Raw genomic sequence first — 19,894 nt, 5'->3', positions numbered from 1 at the left:
TGGTAATGGTTGCATGACAGTGTAGGAATGTGCTAAATGCCACTAAATTGCACACTTTAAAATAATTTAAAGGGAGATTTTCTTTTTTGAGGCGCGGTTTTGCTCTTCTTGCCCAGGCTAGAGTGCAATGGCAAGGTCTCAGCTCACTGCAACCTCTGCCTCCCAGGTTCAAGCGATTCTCCTGTCTCAGCCTCCTGAATAGCTGGGACTATAGGTGTGCGCCACCACACCTGGCTAATTTTTTGTATTTTTAGTAGAGATGGGGTTTCACCATGTTAGCCAGGCTGGTCTCGAACTCCTGACCTCAGGTGATCCACCTGTCTTGGCCTCCCAAAGTGCTGGGATTACAGGAGTGAGCCACTGTGCCCGGCCTTTTTTTTTTTTTTTTTTTTTTAAGAGAGATAAGATCTCACTATGTTGCCTCGGCTGGTCTTGAATTCCTGAGCCCAGGTGTTCCTCTCACCTCAGCCTCCCAAAGTGCTGGGTTTACAGGTGTGAGCCACCGCACCTGGCTGAAAGGGTGAATTTTATGTTATTCTAATTTCACCACAACAAAAGCATCTTAATCATAACACTTATTGCCCTTTATTGTAATTTTTCGGTTTTCATCTCTGCCTCCTCTACTCAACGTGGGTAGGTTCTGTCTCCACTTCTTGAATTCTGCCCCAACACAATAGTGTGCTCATTAAAACACTGGCAGAAGGAAGATGAACCTGTTGATGGCAAGCAATGGCTACAGGCTGAGTGTGGATTATCTGCTTTATATTATGTATTGGTTTTCTACACTTGATCTTAGCCAAAAGGCCGAGAAGCCATATGTATTGGTTTTCTATTGCTGTGTAACTAATGACCACAAATCTAGAGGCTGAACACAACACATCGATTGTCTCACAGCCCTGTGTGTCAGGAGCCTGGGCATGGCCTTGCTGGGTCTTCCACTCAGGGTCTCACCAAGCTTCAATCAAGGCGGCTGCATTCTAACCTTGAGGCTCCACTATGAATTAATTAACTTCCAGGCTCATTCAGGCTGTTGGGAGGATTCATTTTCTTTTTCTCTTTTTCTTTTTTTTTTTGAGATGGAGTTTCACTCTTGTCGCCCAGGCTAGAGTGCAATGGCATAATCTCGGCTCACTGCAAGCTTCGCCTCCCGGGTTCAAGCGATTCTCCTGCCTCAGCCTCCTGAGTAGCTGAGATTACAGGCATGTGCCACCACGCCTGGCTAATTTTTTGTATTTTTAGTAGAGACAGGGTTTCTCCATGTTGGTCAGACTGGTCTCGAACTCCCGACCTCCGGTGATTCGCCCGCCTCGGCCTCCCAAAGTGCTGGGATTACAGGCGTGAGCCACGGTGCCTGGCCTCATTTTCTTATGGTTGTGTGACTGAGGTCTCTGTTTTCTTACTGGCTGCAGGTGGGGCTGTTCTTAGCTACCAGTGACTGCCCACAGTTCCTTGCCATGGGACCCTCTCCATGGGCCCCCTCTCATAGCATGGCAGCTTACTTCTTTCAAGCCAGCAATGGAGTGACAGTCTCTCTAGCATGTATGCTAGCAGGATGGACCCTTATGTATATGATCATAACTTTAAACATCTTTATCACATTCTATTGGTTACAAGCAAGTCAAAGGTCCTACTCACACCCATGCAGGGTGTGAATGCAGGGGCCACCCTAGAACTCCTCCTCTACAATTAGCTATGATTTATTGAGAATCTGCTGTGTACCAGACACTATACTCAGCACTTTTCATTAATTATTTCATTTCATCCTCAAACAACCTTAAGAGGTAAATGCTAGATAATACTAAACAACCTTAAGAGTTAAACAACTAGAGTTGTTTTACAGATTTGGAAATTGAAGCTCAGAGAAACTGGTCTTTGACTTGTTCAAAGTTCCACAACCAATAAGTTTAACTTATTCAAACTTCAAAGTTCCACTTATTCAAACTGCAAAGTTTTACAACCGATAAGTGACAAATCGGGAACTCAAACCCAAGACTATTTGATCTTAAAACCACCCCTATGCTTTGATTCTCTCCTTTTAAATAATTTGTCCAGAAAACTTGTTTAAAAATCGTCCACTTCTTCCTCTTTCTAAAGGGTAACGACAGAAGTAGGAAACACACATTCTTTGTTTTGCTTTTCTTGAAAGCCCTTAGTTGAGAGATTCTTAGTTGAGATTCTTGAATTCATATTTTCAAGCATAGTCAGAATGGATACTTCCTGCTAAGAAGAAGCCAGCGCTTCTAGGAAATGTTATGTTGCGGAATTAGGGCAGCCTGCCACAGCACAAGACAAAACCTGACCTGGATTTTATCAACATCATTAAAAAATAATTGTAGTGATGCCTCATAGTTATGTAGTAAGTTATAAATTAATTTCTCAGCCAGGCATGGTGGCTCAGGCCTGTAATCCCAGCATTTTAGGAGGCTGAGGTGGGTGGATCACCTGAAGTCAGGAGTTTGAGACCAGCCTGGCCAACATGCTGAAATCCAGTCTCTACTAAAAATACAAAAAAAAAAAAAAAAATTTAGCCAGGTGTGGTGGTGCATGCCTATAGTCCCAGCTACTTGAGAGGCTGAGGCAGGAGAATTGCTTGAACCTGGGAGGCAGAGGTTGCAGTGAGCTGAGATCTGGTCATTGCACTCCAGGATGGGCAACAGAGTGAGACTTTGTCTCAAAAAAAAAAAATAATAATGTCTCATTTTATTCTCAGTGTTCCTGTGAGTCAGCCAGGCCAGGGATTTTGTATATTTAGTGTGGCGGTTATTCTATGGATACAGCCAATTTTGTATTTTGGCTTAAAAAATTTATGTTGGCCAGGCGCAGTGGCTCACGCCTGTAATCCCAGCACTTTGGGAGGCCGAGGTGGGTGGATCACCTGAGGTCAGGAGTTCGAGACCAGCCTGGCCAACATGGTGAAACCCCATCTCTACTAAAAAAATACAAAAAAAAAAAAAAAAAAATCAGCCAGGTGTGGTGGTGCACACCTTTAATCCCAGCTACTCGGGAGGCTGAGGCAGGAGAATCACTTGAACCTGGGAGGTGGAGGTTACAGTAAGCTGAGATGGCACCACTGTACTCCAGCCTGGGTGACAGAGACTCTGTCTCAAAAAACAAAACAAAACAAAACAAAAAACACAAAAACTAGCCAGGCATGGTGGTGGGCGCCTCTAATCCCAGCTACTTGGAAGGCTGAGGGAAGGAGAATCGCTTGAACCCGGGAGGCAGAGGTTGCAGTGAGCCGAGATCACGCCATTGCACTCCAGCCTGGGTGACAGAGCAAGACTCCATCTCGAAAAAAGAAAAAATTTGTTATCACATGAGCATTTTTCGATGTACTTCTCCTTAGACATGATTTTAAATAGCTGCCTAATATTCCATGTATATTCATAGTATTCTATGTATATCTTCTCCCTAGACATGATTGGAAATGACTGCCTAATATTCAATTTAATGGATATATTTTAGCTTACTAAAATGTTTTACCTTCTGATTCTATGGTGAGTGGAAAAAAACAAAAAGAAAGAAAATGTTTTCCTGATCTTGGCTATTTAGGTTGCTTCTTTTTTTATCACTATTACAAAAGTATTGAGGGCTGGGCACGGTGGCCCATGCCTGTAATCCAGCACTTTGGGAGGCTGAGGCGGGTGGATCAGTTGAGGCCAGGAATTCGAGACCAGCCTGGCCAATATGGTGAAACCCTGTCTCTACTAAAAATACAACAATTAGCCAGGCATAGTGGCACGTGCCTGTAGTTTCAGTTACTCAGGAGGCTGAGGCATGAGAATTGCTTGAACCCAAGAGGTGGAGGTTGCAATGAGCCAAGATCACACCACTGCACTCCAGCCTGGGTGACAGAGTGAGACTCTGTCTCAAAAAAAAAAAGAAAAGAAAAATGAAAAAAAAAAAGTATTGTGATGAACATGTTTGCTAAAAACTGCTCCCACACGTACATCTGTACACATGTTTAGGATGGAGTACTAGGAAAGGAATGGTGGACAACAGTCTCAAGGCTCTTGGTGCATATAGAGGTATGATTATAACCCTATTTTACAGGTAAGGAAACAGACTCAGAGTAAAATCTGACCAAGTTCACAGGACTCATCAATGCACAGCTGAAACCTGGGTCTAAGTCTTACGCTTCCAACTCTGATGTTCTTTCGTTACAACTTGCTGCCCATGGTGTGGTCCATGGACCAGCAGCCTTGGCAAATCTTGGAAGCTTGTTAGGAATGCATAATCTCAGGCCCTACCCAAGACCTTGAGAATCAGAATCTGCATTTACCATGATCCTGAGATGCCTCTATACGTATCAGTGTTTGAGAAGCAAGCACTACTTACAACATATCCTGCCCTGTGAAGGATGCCTCTGAAGTGCTTTGAAATAAGGCAAAACATCACTGGCTTTGGTGTTACCGGTTAATCCTCAGCTTCAAAACATCTCTAAGATTTCCTTGTTAAGGGCTGTATGGATTGTGCCCACTTCAAGAAACGATTTGCTAATTTCACTGTAAACATTGGAATCTTTAACTTACTTCTATATTATCCCTGGACATGGCCATCACTTCTGCTCAAAATTGTACAAGTAGTATTTCAGAATAATTTTCAATAAGAAAGTATCAGGGTGAGGGAGAAAGTGCATTCCACCAGGAGTTCTGGCCTAAGTTCCACCATTAACAAGCTGGTGACCTGGACGAACTATCCTTGATGAATGACCTTTAAGCCACTGAGTTATCCCTTATTGAGTCAGAAACTGTGAAACTGGGAAGAGGACAATTTTATAAACCATAAAGCACTGGACGCATCTGTGGGGAGCATATATTTAGATATCATTTTCCTCAAATGAAGGTGTTTACACCACATGATCCTTGGGGAATGTATTCACAGGACCAAACCCTTCTGAGGAAGCCTATTTTGGATTGGATTCCACCTGTGCTCTCCAGGGATATAATGACAGAGAGATATGAATCAAATCAGGATATGGGTAGAGTGAGAGCTTGGATTCTCAAAGGGTCTTCAAAGTCCCTTTTAAATCTCAAAACTTATGATCTCATGCCATTCTAACATGAAAAAAAGAATCAGAGAATTCTAATGTCGCTAGTCATTCTGCACAGCTCCCTGCTTCCAGGAAAGAGAGCAGCTCTTCCATTCTTTAAAAGTGTTAATTTATAGAAGAATAGATTTTAAATGTTTTCACCACAAAAAAAAAAAAAAAGATTACTATATGAGGTGATGAATTTGTTAAGTAGCAGGATTGAATCATTCCACGTTGTGAACATATAGCAAAACATCACATTGTACCCCATAAATATATACAACTGTTATTTGTCAATTAAAAACAAAATAATGAGGCCGGACATGGTGGCTCATGCCTATAATCCCAGACTTTGGGAGGCCGAGGTGGACAGATCACCTGAGGTCAGGAGTTCGAGACCAGCCTGGCCAACATGGTAAAACTGTGTATCTGCTAAAAATACAAAAATTAGCTAGGCGTGGTGGTGCACACCTGTAATCCCAGCTACTCTGGAGGCTGAGGTAGGAGAATCGCTTGAACTCAGAGGCAGAGGTTGCAGTGAGCCAAGATCATGCCACTGCATTCCAGCCTGGGTGACAGAGTGAGACTGTGCCTTTAAAAAAACAAACAAACAAACAAAAAACATATATATATATACGTATAAAAGATACTTAATTTTCCCTAAGGGGTTACAGAAAGCTTCTTAGAAGAGATGTCCCTTGGGCTGAAGAGGAGATAGCCAGGGGGAAAAGGGAGTGAAGGGTATTTCAAGCAGAGGAAACAGCAAATGCTCAGGGAACAGCAAATGCAAAGATGCCATGGGAACTGAGAACATGACAGAGAGTTAAGCATGGCTCGTGGCAGGTATGAGAAAGACTGGGTAAGATGCAGGAGTGGGTGGCGAGATTCAGTGTAGCTCTTGCAGACAGACTGATCCAAAGCCTCCGTTGCATAACTGTTTCAGAGAGGAGTTAGCATGCAGGTATTGTGGAAAAATACCTGTTTGGAATGACCTTTAGTCTGCAGAAGGTACCATATCAAGAAATCCATTGGCATCATCCTGAACCAGAACTTATATTTCTCCTCTTGCCTGGGTTTACTCTTTTCCCCCCTCTCTTTAGCATAACTACTTCATCTTTCTCTGAAAGAAAATGAAGTCTTGGCATTGGCAGCTTTTGATCCAGTGTTCGTTTGATCTGGTTGATTCAGGAAACAGATGCATCCTCTTGGTCTCAGCACAAATCACTGGGGTGTCTTTCTTTCTTTTTTTTTTTTTTTTTTTTGTTTGGCGAAAGCCAGATCTATGTCTCAATCAGCACAGAGGAAAAAAGTAATTACTGAAGTATTAGTGTTAATATTATTTCCTGATATGAGCTGCTGCATTCCTTGCTTGTATCTGGTTTTCTCCCTAGGCTGAGGTCAAAAAGTTTAAAACAAATCCTTCTTGGATAAAGCCTGTATTAATTATTTTTAACCTTGTTTGCATTGGAGACCTCTTTGAGACATTAATGAAAAAGATAAACCCTCTCCTCAAAACAAATTCATCTTTTCCTATACCCACAAGATGTAACATGGTTTCAAGAGATTCGCAAACCTCTTAAAGCCCCTGAGGACCCTTAAGGAATCCAAAGACCTTGGTTAAGAAGCTCTAAACAGTTAAAAATAATATAGAAGAGGGCCTGGCGCGGTAGCTCCTGCCTGTGTGGTGGCTCATGCCTGCTATCCCAGCACTTCGGGAGGCTGGGGCGGGGTGGGGGGGGTGGATCACCTGAGGTCAGGAGTTCGAGACCAGCCTGGCCAACATGGCGAAACCCCATCTCTACTAAAAATACAAAAAATTAGCCAGGCGTGGTGGCAGGTGCCTGTAATCCCAGCTACTTGGGAGGCTGAGGCAGGAAAATCACTTGAACCAGGGAGGTGGAGGTTGCATTGAGCCAAGATTGTGCCATTGCACTCTAGCCCGGGCAACAAGAGCAAAAATTCATCTAAAAAATGTGTATATATATATAAAATATATAGAACTGCTTATTGAAATTGGACTGTGCCAGGTGCCTGCTAATTCTGGTGGTATATTTTGGAAAGTCAAAATAAATCTGAATTGTATTGGCCATATAGTTGCTGAAGCCTCTGCTATAGATTAGATTCAGTGGGCAGACTTCAGTATTGCCAATGTCCCCACCTCCATGAAAACCCAAACATGAGTAAAGGTCCCAGAGAGAGAAGGAAGAGGAGCAGAAAATAACTTGAGACTTCTCATTTTCTAAAGTTAAGTCCTTAGCCTTAGTGTCAGAAGACTTTGTTTTATTTTTTAATTAATTAGTTTATTTACTTTGAGATGGAGTCTTGCTCTGTTGCCCAGGCTGGAGTGCAGTGGCGTAATCTCGGTTCACTGCAACCTACACCTCCCAGGTTCAAGCGATTCTCCTGCCTCAGCCTCCAGAGTAGCTGGGACTACAGGCCAGCGCCATAAAAATTAGCCCAGCTAATTTTTATATTTTTAATAGAGATGGGGTTTCACTATATTGGCCAGGCTGGTCATGAACTCCCGACCACAGGTGATCCACCTGCCTCAGCCTCCCAAAAAAACCTTGTTTTAATATTAGCTTTACCAGTTTCTACCTTTGTAAATTTTTTTTTTTTTTTGAGATGGAGTTTTGCTTTTGTTGCCCAGGCTGGAGTGCAACGGTGCGATCTCAGCTCGCTGCAACTTTCGCCTCCTGGGTTCAAGCGATTCTCCTGCCTCAGCCTCCCCAGTAGCTGGGATTACAGGCATGCACCACCACGCCCGGCTAATGTTGTATTTTTAGGAGAGACAGGGTTTCTCCATGTTGGTCATGGACCTCATGTGATCTGCCCACCTCGGCCTCCCAAAGTGCTGAGATTACAGACGTGAGCCACTGAGCCCAGCCTTCTACCTTCATAATTTTGTCAAGTCATTTTAGTTTTCTGAATATCAGTTTTCTCACCTGTAAAATGGGGATGATAATAATAATACCCACCTCTCAGGGCTGTTGTGAGGACTTAATGAAGTAATGCGTGTCAAAGTATTTACTAGACATCTGGCTCATAGATGGTGCTTGACAGATGTTAACTAAAATCCAATTCTTCCTGGGTGGAGGAAGCCCTTTTAGAGACCTTATTATGTCCAGAATAATTTTGGTGAGGGACTTCTGGTTTCCAGTCTGGCATGTAAGGAGCTTAGAAGTCACCTCTCTGTCCTTAAAATAAGTAAAAAGCTGAACAAACTTAAAAATCAACAACTCTTCTTAGATTCTTCAGAGAAGTGAGGTCACAGGGCAAACGCCTGCCCCTCAAATTGGAAAGACACGCAAGCAGATAAAATACAATATTTGGCCAGGCATGGTGGCTCACACCTGTAATCCCAGCACTTTGGGAGGCCGAGGCGGGCAGATCACCTGAGGTCGGGAGTTCAAGACCAGCCTGACCAACATGGAGAAACCCCGTCTCTACTAAAAATACAAAAATTAGCCAGGTGTGGTGGCACATGTCTATAATACCAGCTACTCGGGAGGCTGAGGCAGGAGAATGACTTGAACCCAGGAGGCAGAGGTTGCTGTGAGCTGAAATTGTGCCACTGCACTCTAGCCTGGGCAACAGGAGTGACACTCCGTCTCAAAACAAAAACAATAACAATAACAAAAAACAGTATTTATTGGTGGAAGGGAAGAAAAGCCTGAACTACAACTGATGGACTACTGGAGGGTCGGTCTGAGAGTTAAAAATTTCAGGGAGACCGATCATAGTGGGGGCCTCTATACTTTTGTGAGTTTTACTTCTAGGATCAAATATCAGAGAAAAATCTCCTCATGCTTCTAGCAGGGGAAAAGAAAAGGAACCATTTTGAAACAGGCCAGAGCATTCTGTTTTTTGTTTGTTTGTTCTGTTTCTTTTGGAGACCGGGTCTTGCTTTGTTGCCCAGACTGGATAACGGTGGCATGATCATAGCTCACTGCAGCCTTGAACTCCTGGCCTCAAGCAATCCTCCCACCTTGGTTTCCCAAAGAGCTAGGATTATAGGCGTGAGCTGCCATGCCTGGCCAATTCTCAATTCTGTTCTTTTTTTGTTTAGGGTTTTTTTTTTTTTTGAGACAGGGTCTCATTCTGTTGCCCAGGCTGGAGTGCAGTGGCACGATCACAGCTCACTGCAACCTCCGCCTCCCAGGCTCAAGTGATCCTCCCACTTCAGCCTCCTGAGTGGCTGGGACTACAGGTGTGCACCATCATGAGCTAATTTTTGTATTTTTAGTAGAGATGGGGTCAGGCTGGTCTTGAACTCATGACCTCAAGTGATCTGCCTGCCTCAGCCTCCCAAAGTGCTGGGATTACAGGCGTGAGCCACCACGCCTGGCCTCAATTCTGTTCTTAATGGGATTTGTCCCCAGGAGAAACTATTTACCAGAGCTTAACCTGCTGGGTTTTATCAAAACCTATCCAATCTGGGGGAAGGGAAATAACCAACCCCAGCCCCCTCTAGCTATCCTGTCCCACCTAAGGGGGGAAAACTGAGAGGCAATGGTGAAGTTTACAGTTCAGGGCCGCAGGCTCACTGAAAGCCTGAGACCTAATCATAGGACTATGGAATACTTCTCCTCCCCAACACCTTACCACCATTTTACAAAAGGCCTTTTTACTAGTTTATTTTACCCAATACAACATATCTGCCTTTCAGCAAAAAATACAAGGCATATTAAAAGGCAGAAAACACAATTTGAAGAGACTGAACAAACATCAGAAACAGAGTCAAATATGGCAGGAATTTGGAATGATTAGACCAGGATTTTTTTTTTAACTCTGATTGATGTGCTAAAGGCTTTAATAAAAAAAGTAAGGCTGGGCACGATGGCTCACGCCTGTAATCCCAGCACTTTGGGAGGCTGAGGCAGGCGGATTACCTGAGGTCAGGAGTTCGAGACCAGCCTTGCCAACATGATAAAGCCCTGTCTCTACTAAAAATACAAAAATTAGCTAGGCCTGGTGCCGCATGCCATTAATCCCAGCTACTTGGGAGGCTGAGACAGGAGAATTAGTTGAATCCGGGAGGCGGGGGTGGCAGTGAGCCGAGATTGCGCCACTGCACTCCAGCCTGGGCAACAGAGCAAGACTCCATCTCAATTAAAAAAAAAAAAAAGAAAGAAAGAAAAATGAAAAAAAGTAGACAACATGCAAAAACAAATGAAAAAAAATAAAAAAGAACAGATGGATGATGTAAGCGAAAGAAATTCTAAGAAAAAAATGAAAAAGAGATGTTAGAGATAAAAAACACTGTAACAAAAATGAAGACTGCTTTGGCTGGGTATGGTGGCTCACACCTGTATTGGGAGGCTGAAACAGGAGAATTCCTTGAGGACAGGAGTTCAAGACCAGCCTGGGCAACACAGTGAGACCTTGTCTCTTAAAACAAAAACAAAAACAAAAACAAAAACCAGAATTATTTGATGGGCTCATTAGTAGACAAGACACAACTGAGAAAAGAATGAGCTTGAGGATGTTAATAGAAATGTATAAAACTGAAAAGTGGCTGAGTGCGGTGGCTCATGCTTATAATCTCAGCACTTTGGGAGGCTGAGGTGGGTGGATTGCTTGAATTCAGGAGTTTGAGACCAACCTGGCCAACATGGTGAAACCCCATCTCTACTAAAAATACAAAAATTAGCCGGGCGTGGTGGCAGATGCCTGTAATCCCAGCGACCCAGCAGGCTAAGACAGGAGAATCGCTTGAACCTGGGAGGCAGAGTTTGCAGTGAACCTAGATCGCGCCACTTCACTCCAGCCTGGGGCGACAGTGACACTCTGTCAAGAAAGGAAGGAAGGGAGGAAGGGAGGAAGCGAGGAAGGGAGGGAGGGAGGGAGGGAGGAAATGTTGAGAGAAAAAAAATCACCAACCTACTAATTCTTTTTTTTGTTTTTGTTTTTGTTTTTGAGACGGAGTCTCTCTCTGTCCCCCAGGCTGGAGTGCAATGGCGCGATCTTGGCTCACTGCAAGCTCCACCTCATGGGTTCACACCATTCTCCTGCCTCAGCCTCCTGAGTAGCTGGGACTACGGGGGCCCGCCACCACGCCTGGCTAATTTTTTGTATTTTTTTTTTTTAGTAGAGACAGGCTTTCACCGTGTTAGCCAGGATGGTCTTGATCTCCTGACCTCGTGATCCGCCTGCCTCCACCTCCCAAAGTGCTGGGATTACAGGCGTAAGCCACTGTGCCCGGCCACCAACTAGAATTCTGTACCCTTCAAAATTATCCTTCAGAAATGAAGGAGAAATAAGCGGTTTCTCAGATAAACAAAAACTAAAGGAATTTGTCATCAGTAGATCTGCCTCTCAAGCAATGTTAAAAGAAGTTCAAAAAACCAGATCTACATGAAGAAAGGAAGACAGGCTAGGCACAGTGGTACCTGCCTGTAGTCCCAGCAACTTGGGAGGCTGAGGCAGGAGGATCGCTTGAGCCCAGGGGTTCAAGTCCAGAGTCCAGCCTGGGCAACATAGCAAGACTCCATGTCTAAAAAATAAGAAAAAAAATTTTTTCTAAATGAGAAAAGAAGAGCATTGGATGAGAGCATGAATAAATGAAGAATAAAATCTTTTTCTTATTTTGTTTTAAATAGAGACGGGGGTCTCCCTTGCTGTCTAGGCTGGTTTCAAACTCCTAGGTTCAAGTGATCCTCCCACCTCAGCCCCCCAAAGTGCTGGGATTACAGGTATGACCCACTATGCCCGCCCCTTTTCTTATTCTTAACTGATCTAACAGATAACAGTTTCTTCAAAATAATAGCAACAATGTCATTGATTATGTACGGTTACATGTATATATATGTGCGTGTGTGTGTGTTGGTATGTTTGTGTATGGTTGAAATAAATGACAGTAATGATACAAGGGATGGGAGAGAGGAATTTTAAAAATATTTTGTTATTATAAGATGCTTGCACTACCCATGAAGTGGTATAGTGTTATTTGAAAGTAGACTTCGATTAATTGTCAATGTATATTGCAAACTCTAAGGCAGCCACTAAAAAAACAGTAATAAAAGAAGTATAATTGATATGCTAAGAAAGGAGAGAATATAAAATACTCAATTAAAACCACAAAAGGCAGAAAAAGTATGGGAAACAAAAATAAGAACAGAGAACCAGGGCAAAAAATGGAAACAGTAACAAATACAGTAGATATTATCCAACTAGACCAATAACATCTTAAACATCAACGATCTAAATACACCAACTAAAAGAGATTGTCAGAGTGAATTCTAAAAAAGACTCTCTGATTGCTGTGGTTGATATGTTAAAAAAGAAAAAAGAAAAAAGAAAAAAATCTCAACTACATGTTGCCTATGAGAAACCCACTTTAAATGTAAAGATACATATAGAGTAAATGTAAAGTGATGGAGAAAGATATTGCATGGTAACACTAATCAAAGTAGACAGTAGCTGTACTTAATTTCAGACAGAGCAGTCTTCAGAGCAAGAAAGTCGTCAGAGATAAAGAGAGGCATAACATAATGACAAAGGGGCTAATTCCCCAAGAAGACATAACAATCCTTAATGTGTATGCACTAACAATAGAGCATCGAAATATGTGAGGCAAAACTGATAAAACTATAAAGAGAAATAGATGAGTCCACTATCATGGTTGGAGATTTTAACACCCCTCTACCAGAAATAAATAGCAGGCAGAAAATCAGTAAGGACGTAGTTGAACTCAATAGCACCATCAATCAACTGAATATAATTGACATCTATAGATTACTTCATCCAATAAAAGCAGATTACATGTTCTTCTCAAGCTCACATGGAACATTCATCAAGATAGACCACAATCTGAGCCATAAAAAACACTTTAGCAAATTTAAATAGAAACCATACCATGTCTACTGTTAGACCACAATGGAATTAAACTAGAATCCCATAACAGAAAAACAGCTGAAAAATTCCCAAACAACACATTCCTAAACAACATATAGCTCAGGGAAGAAATTTCAAGAGACAGCTGAAACTATTTTGGGCTGGGCACGATGGCTCACACCTGTAATCCCAGCACTTTGGGAGGACAAGGCAGGCGGATCACCTGAAGTCAGGAGTTCAAGACCAGCCTGGCCAAAATGGGACAACCCCGTCTCTACTAAAAAATATCAAAAATTAGCAAGGTGTGGTGGTGTGTGCCTGTAATCCAAGATACTTGGGAGGCTGAGGCAGGAGAATCACCTGAACCCAGGAGGCAAAGGTTATAGTGAGCTGTGATCATGCCACTGTACTCCAGCGTGGGCAATAGAGCAAGACTCCATCTCAAAAAAAAAAGCGATTTCAAACTCAATGAAAATACAACTTAACAAAATTTGTGGATGCATTAAAAACAGCACTTAGAGGAAAATTTATAGCACTGAAAGCATATAGTAGAAAAGAAAAAAGGTCTAAAATCAATAATGTAAACTTCCGCCTTAGAAAACTAGAAAAAAGGAAAATTAAATCCAAAGTCAGTATAAGAAGAAAAATAATTAAAATTAGAGCAGAAGTCAATGAAGTTGGCAGCTGGGCATGGTAGCTCATGCCTGTAATCCCAGCACTTTAGGAGGCCGAGGCGGGCGGATCACCTGTGGTTAGGAGTTCGAGACCAGCGTGGCCAACTTGGTGAAACCCTGTCTTTACTAAAAAATACAAAAACTAGCTGGGTGTGGTGGCACATGCCTGTAGTCCCAGCTATTCAGAAGGCTGAGGCAGGAAAATCGCTTGAACCTGGGAGGCGGAGGTTGTAGTGAGCTGAGATCGCACCACTGCACCACTCCAGCCTGGGTAACGGAGCGAGACTCTGTCTTGAAAAAAAAAAATAAATCAATGAAGTTGAAAACAGGAAATTAAGAGAGAAAATCAACAAAACCAAAAGCTGGCTCTTTGAAAAGATCAATAAAATCAATAAGCCTCTAGCCAGTCTAGGAAAAAAAAAAAAAGACACAAATTACTAACATAAGAAATGAAAGTGGAGATATTACTACCGACCCCATTGTCATTAAAAGTATAACAAAGAAATATTATGAGCCACTCTATGCCAACTCTCTTAGTCCACTTTCTGCTACTATAACAGAAAACCACAGGCTAGGTAATTTATAAAGAACAGAAGTTTATTTGGCTCATGGTTCTGGAGGCTGGGAAGTCCAAGAGCATGGTGCCAGGATCTGGTGAGGGTTATCCCATGGTTATTCCATGGCAGAAGGTATCACATGGTGAGCGAGTATGCGAGAGAGAGACAGAGACAGAGAAAGACAGAGAGAGAGAGAGAGAGAGAGAGAGAAAGGGGGCTGAACTTTCTTTTTTTTTAAAAAAATAAGTAACCTGCTCCTGCAATAGCAGCCTTAATTCATTCATGAGGGTGGTTTCCCCATGACTTAACACCTCTTAAAAGTCCCACCTCTCAACATTATCACAATGGCAACTAAATTTCAACATGAGTTTTGGAGGGGATTTCAAACTATATCATCCATGAATTTGATAACCTAGATGAAATGGACCAATTTCTTCAAAGAAATAATCTGCCAAAACTCACATAAGAAGAAATAGACAACCTGAATAGGCCTATATCTATTAACCCTTTTCTCGCTTAGAAGGAAAAAAAAAAAACAGCTCGCTGCCTGTGCTCATTTAATTTTACATAAACATGCTCTTTCAGACTGAAGCAAATCTGACTGATTTTCAATGTGAAAATAAAATATAAAAACTGTTCTTGCAGTTATTTCCAAACAGAATTAACATCAGAATCTGAATAATCAGAATTGTCTATTTTGGAAAAATTGGATTCATCAAATGAATCTTCAGCCAACAACTGTTCGAGAATAATGTTAACATCATACGTATGAATGTTACATTTTCTAGGATTTGACATTTACAGCAATCGAGAATTACTATATTTTCTAAATGGAAATACGAGTACTAAAAACAGAATGCTATAAGTAGAATGATATCTTTTGCTGCCAAAGTCAATATACTAGAGTGAGGCGAAAATAATGATAAAAGCAAGATATTTTGTGGCAAAGTTATCTTGGGGGTAAACATTGCAGTCACAAGTGCCACTGGCGAGTATTCTTCGGGCAAATGGGAAAAGGGTTAAGGAAATTGAATCAATAATAACTTTCCAAAACAGAAAGCACCAGGTCCAGATGGGTTCACTGATTAATTCTACCAAAAATTTAAGGAAGAAATTTTACCAATTCTCTACAATCTCTTCTAGAGATAGAAGCAGAGAGACCAATCCTAATTCATTCTATGAGGCCAGTATTACCCTAATACCAAAACCAAACAAAGACATTAGAAGAAAAGAAAACTACAGACCAATATCTCTCATGAACATAGATGCAAAAATCTTCAATAAAATATTAGCAAATCAAATCCAATAATGTCAGAAAAGAATTATACACTATAACCAAGTGGGATTTATCCCAGGTATGCCAGACTAGTTCAATATTTGAATATTAATATAATCTATCACATCAGTAATTGTGCCACTGCACTCCAGCCTGGGCAACAGAGCAAGACTCTGTCTCAAAAAAAAAAAGAAAAAACTCTCAGCAAGCTAGGAATAAAGGGAAACTTCCTTAACTTAATAAAGAACATCTATAGGCCGGGCACAGTGGCTCATGCCTGTAATCCTAGCACTTTGGGAGGTTGAGGCGGTTGGATTACTTGAGGTCAGGAGTTTGAGATCAGCCTGGCTAACATGGTGAAACCCTGTCTCTACTAAAAATACAACAATTAGCCAGGCATGGTGGGGGACAAGTCCAGCTACTCGGGAGGCTGAGGTAGGAGAATTGCTTGAACCCCGGAGGCGGAGTTTGTAGTGAACCAAATGTGCCACTGCACTCCAGTCTGGGCAACGGAGTGAGACTCAGTCTCAAAAATAAATAAATAAATAAATAAATAAATGAATAAATAAATGAACATCTCTAAAAACCCTCCAACCAACATCATACTGAGTGGTGAAAAACTTTAAGCTTTCCTGCTAAGATCAGGAATGAGGCAAGGCTGTCTGCTCTCACCACTGTTTTTCAACATTGTACCAGAAGTCCTAGCTAATGCAACAAGACAAGAAGAGGAGATAAAAGCTATGCAGATTGGGAAGGAAGAAATATAAATGCCTTTATTTGCAGATGACATGATTGTCTATGTAGAAAATCCAAAAGAATCAACAACAGCAAAAACCTCCTGGAACTAATAAGTGATTACAGCAATGTTGCAGGATGCAAGGTTAAAAACAAAAGTCAATCACTTTCCTATGTAGCAGCAATGAGCAAGTAAATTTTTTTTTTTTTTTTTGAGACAGGGACTTGATCTGTCACTCAGGCTGGAGTACAGTGGCATGAATGTGGCTCACTGCAACCTTTACCTCCTGGCTCAAGTCATCCTCCTGCCTCAGCCTCCTGAGTAGCTGGGTCTGTAGGCACATGCCACCATGCGTGGCTAATGTTTTAATTTTTTGTAGAGATGGGGTCTTACCGCATTGCTCAGACTGGTCTCAGACTCCTGGGCTCATGAACCACTGCCTGTAATCCCAGCCCTTTGGAAAGCCAAGGCAGGAGAATCACATTGTCACCTAGCCCACAAATGGAATTTGAAATTGAAAACACATTACCATTTACATTAGTATCTCAAAAATGAAATCCTTAGGTATAAATCTAGCAAAGCGTGTACAAGATCTACATGAGATCTGGGTGCAGTGGTTCATGCCTGTAATCCCAGCACTTTGGGAGGCTGAGGTGGGCGGATCACCTGAGGTCAGGAGTTTGAGACCAGCCTGGCCAACATGGAGAAACCCCATCTCTACTAAAAAATACAAAAACTAGCTGGGTGTGGTGGTAGGCACCTGTAATCCCAGCTACTTGGAGGCCGAGGCAGGAGAATCACTTGAACCTGGGAGGCAGAGGTTGCAGTGAGCCGAGATCAAGCCACTGCACTCCAGTGTGGGCCACAGAGCGAGATTCCATCTAAAAAAAAAAAAAAAAAAAAAAAAAGATCTACATGAGAAAAGCTACAGAATTCTGATGAAAGAAATCAAAGAAGCATGATAGATAGATAGATATTCCATGTTCATGGATAGGAAGACTCTGTTGCAAGCCACACTAGTGCCCTAGGAACATACTTCATCCTTCAACTGAATAAGCCAGCACTGAATTCCCCAAATACACATCCCAAAGTCATAATCAAGGAAGTCAGGAAGAGTCTTTTGGTGGGCATGAGCATCATAGTCAGGTTCACAGACACCAGACTGGTTTCCTCTGAGGGTTTGTTATCAGAATTCCTGCTCACAGGCCACTGTCCTGGCCAGGCTGCACCTTCCTCTCTTTGCATCCTGGCAGCAGCCACATCAGTGGATGCAAGAGGCTCATATGACCCCGTGTAACCTGCCATCACAGGATGTGTCAGCCATCACAGGTCTCAGGTGCCTTTTGTCTTTCTAAAGCAGAACTGAAATTTCACCTGGGCAGTCCGCTTTAGAGACCACAGAACTTTCATTTCCTTTTTATTCTAGGGAGAAAGTACTGAACACTATTATCTCACCAAGAGAAAGTGGGCACTGGGTAAGTAGAGGCTGGGTGGGGCTTGGTTCACACCTGTGGTTCCTAACCCAGCAAATCACTGAAATCACCTAGAGGAACTTATTATGATGCAGACTCCTAGTCTATGCCTCAGAGCTACTCTGGGATAGGCGTGGAGGGCAGGGGTCTGTAATTTTTTAAGTGCCCACTGAATGATTCTGATGACCCTGTAGACTTGGGAACCACTGGGGTAGAGAAATAAGGCCACTTGCTCCTTTCTGCTCAAGGGTATTCATGTTTTCATGCTTCCTTATTTTTGATGAAATTTCCGTCTCAATGCTAACTCCTGTAATGTTCAAACATACCTTTATTATGTCATATGATATCATATACATTTCCATATTTATTTCCTTGACCAGTTGAGCTCCTCAAGGGTAAAAGCCATGTGTTATTCACCTTTGTTTCCTGCACTCAGGGTTACCACATACAGTTGAGCAGGTTATTCACTGTACAAAGGAGCTGATCATGGAATGTAGATTGGGCTGTAAATGGGGCTAAAATCTAGCCTGATTCACCAAGCATGAGCCCTGATTTTGGCCTCTGAAAGTCTAGAGGGAGGCCAGGCGGGGTGGCTCACGCCTGTAATCCCAGCACTTTGGGAGGCAGAGGCGGGCGGATCACCTGAGGTCAGGAGTTTGAGACCAGCCTGGCCAACATGGCGAAACCCCATCTCTATGAAAAAGATAAAAAATTAGCCAGGTGTGGTGGTGGTTACTTGTAATTCCACCTACTTGGGAGACTGAGGCAGGAGAATTGCTTGAACCTGGGAGGTGGAGGTTGCAGTGAGCTGAGATCACGCCACTGCACTCCAGCCTGGGCGACAGAGTGAGACTCTGCCTAAAAAAAAAAGAAAGTCTAGAGGGAAAGATAGATAGATAGATAGATAGATAGATAGATAGATAGATATGTGTATATATCTATATACACACACACATATAGATACATATATATAGATATAGATATAGATATAGATTTTTTTTTTTAAGAGACAAGGTCTCACTGTGCCACCCAGCCAGGATGGATTGCAGTGGCAATCATAGCTCACTGCAGCCTTGACCTCCTGGGCTCAAGTGATCCTCCCACCTCAGCCTCCTGAGTATCTAAGACAACACATGTGCACCACCATATCCAGCTAATTATTCTTGTTATTTTTTATTTTAAATTTTTTTTGTAGAGACAGAGTCTTGCTATGTTGCCCAGGATTTTGAACTCTTGGCCTTAAGTGATTCTCCTGCCTCAGCCTCCCAAAGTGCTAGAATTACAGGCATGAGCCACCATGCCTGGCAGATACCTTTTCTAATTGAACAAAGGTGCTATATGGCTAGGGCTGGCTCTGTCTGCACCCGGCATCATAATAGTGTCACAAAAGCTGAGCATCTATTCAAGGAAGGCACAGAGTTTAGTGCCTTTAGTAGAAGGTAGGTGATCAAAGATTGTTTGTTAAATTGAACAGAAAGCCTTTTCCCCCTTCTCTGTCTCTCAAAATCTTCTCATTCTTCAAGGCCTAGCCCCAATATTAATTTTTCTAGGAGAAGTCTTCTTCCAGCTTCAATCCATTGCTTCTTTCTTGGAGATACAGCAATGCCTGGTTTATATCTCTAGAACAGCACTTTTGTGGTCTGACTTATATTGGAGTTGGTCTCTGCCACTGATCTGTGAATCCCTCATAGGCAGAGCCGCCTTATTCAGCTCTTTCAGTCTTGAGTGTTTAGGCAGCCCAGTGAAAATTTATTAAATGAATGTATACCCAATTCTAAATGACCCTTCAGACTCTGGCTTTCATCAGATCCTGTAAAAAGATGCAATAGCTTTCATCTCTGTTACCTGAAACTGGAAGTGCAATTTCAGAAATCAGTGCTAATTCAATTCATTACATACATATATGTGTGTGTGTCTTTACGTATATATGTATATGTGAATACATGCATGTGCATGTATGTATACATATAAACATGTATGTTAACATCGTATATATTAATATCAGCTTTGTAGGCAGCACTGGGCCTAGTTAGATAGGTGATTCAGGCCAGGTGCAATGGCTCACGCCTATAATCACAGCATTTTGGGAGGCTGAGGCGGGTGGATCACCTGAGATCAGGAGTTCGAGACCAGCCTGATCAACATGGAGAAACCTTGTCTCTACTAAAAACACAAAATTAGCCTGGTGTGGTGGCGCATGCCTGTAATCCCAGCTACTTGGGAGGCCGAGGCAGGAGAATTGCTTGAACCCAGGAGGCGGAGGTTGTGGTGAGCTGAGATCACGCCATTGCACTCCAGCCTGGGCAACAAG

The 19,894-nt window shown here is 42.4% G+C and overlaps 1 pseudogene; it reads right to left on the bottom strand.

Moving 5' to 3' along the window:
* Window positions 1-644: 644 nt before the first annotated feature.
* On the bottom strand, window positions 645-816 carry LOC112135686 (U2 spliceosomal RNA; annotated as a pseudogene).
* Window positions 817-19,894: the final 19,078 nt, after the last annotated feature.

Source organism: Pongo abelii, chromosome 9 (assembly GCF_028885655.2).
Source record: "Pongo abelii isolate AG06213 chromosome 9, NHGRI_mPonAbe1-v2.0_pri, whole genome shotgun sequence".
In the NCBI taxonomy this organism is placed as follows: Eukaryota; Metazoa; Chordata; class Mammalia; order Primates; family Hominidae; genus Pongo; species Pongo abelii.
This window is presented reverse-complemented; position numbering and strand designations above follow the sequence as displayed.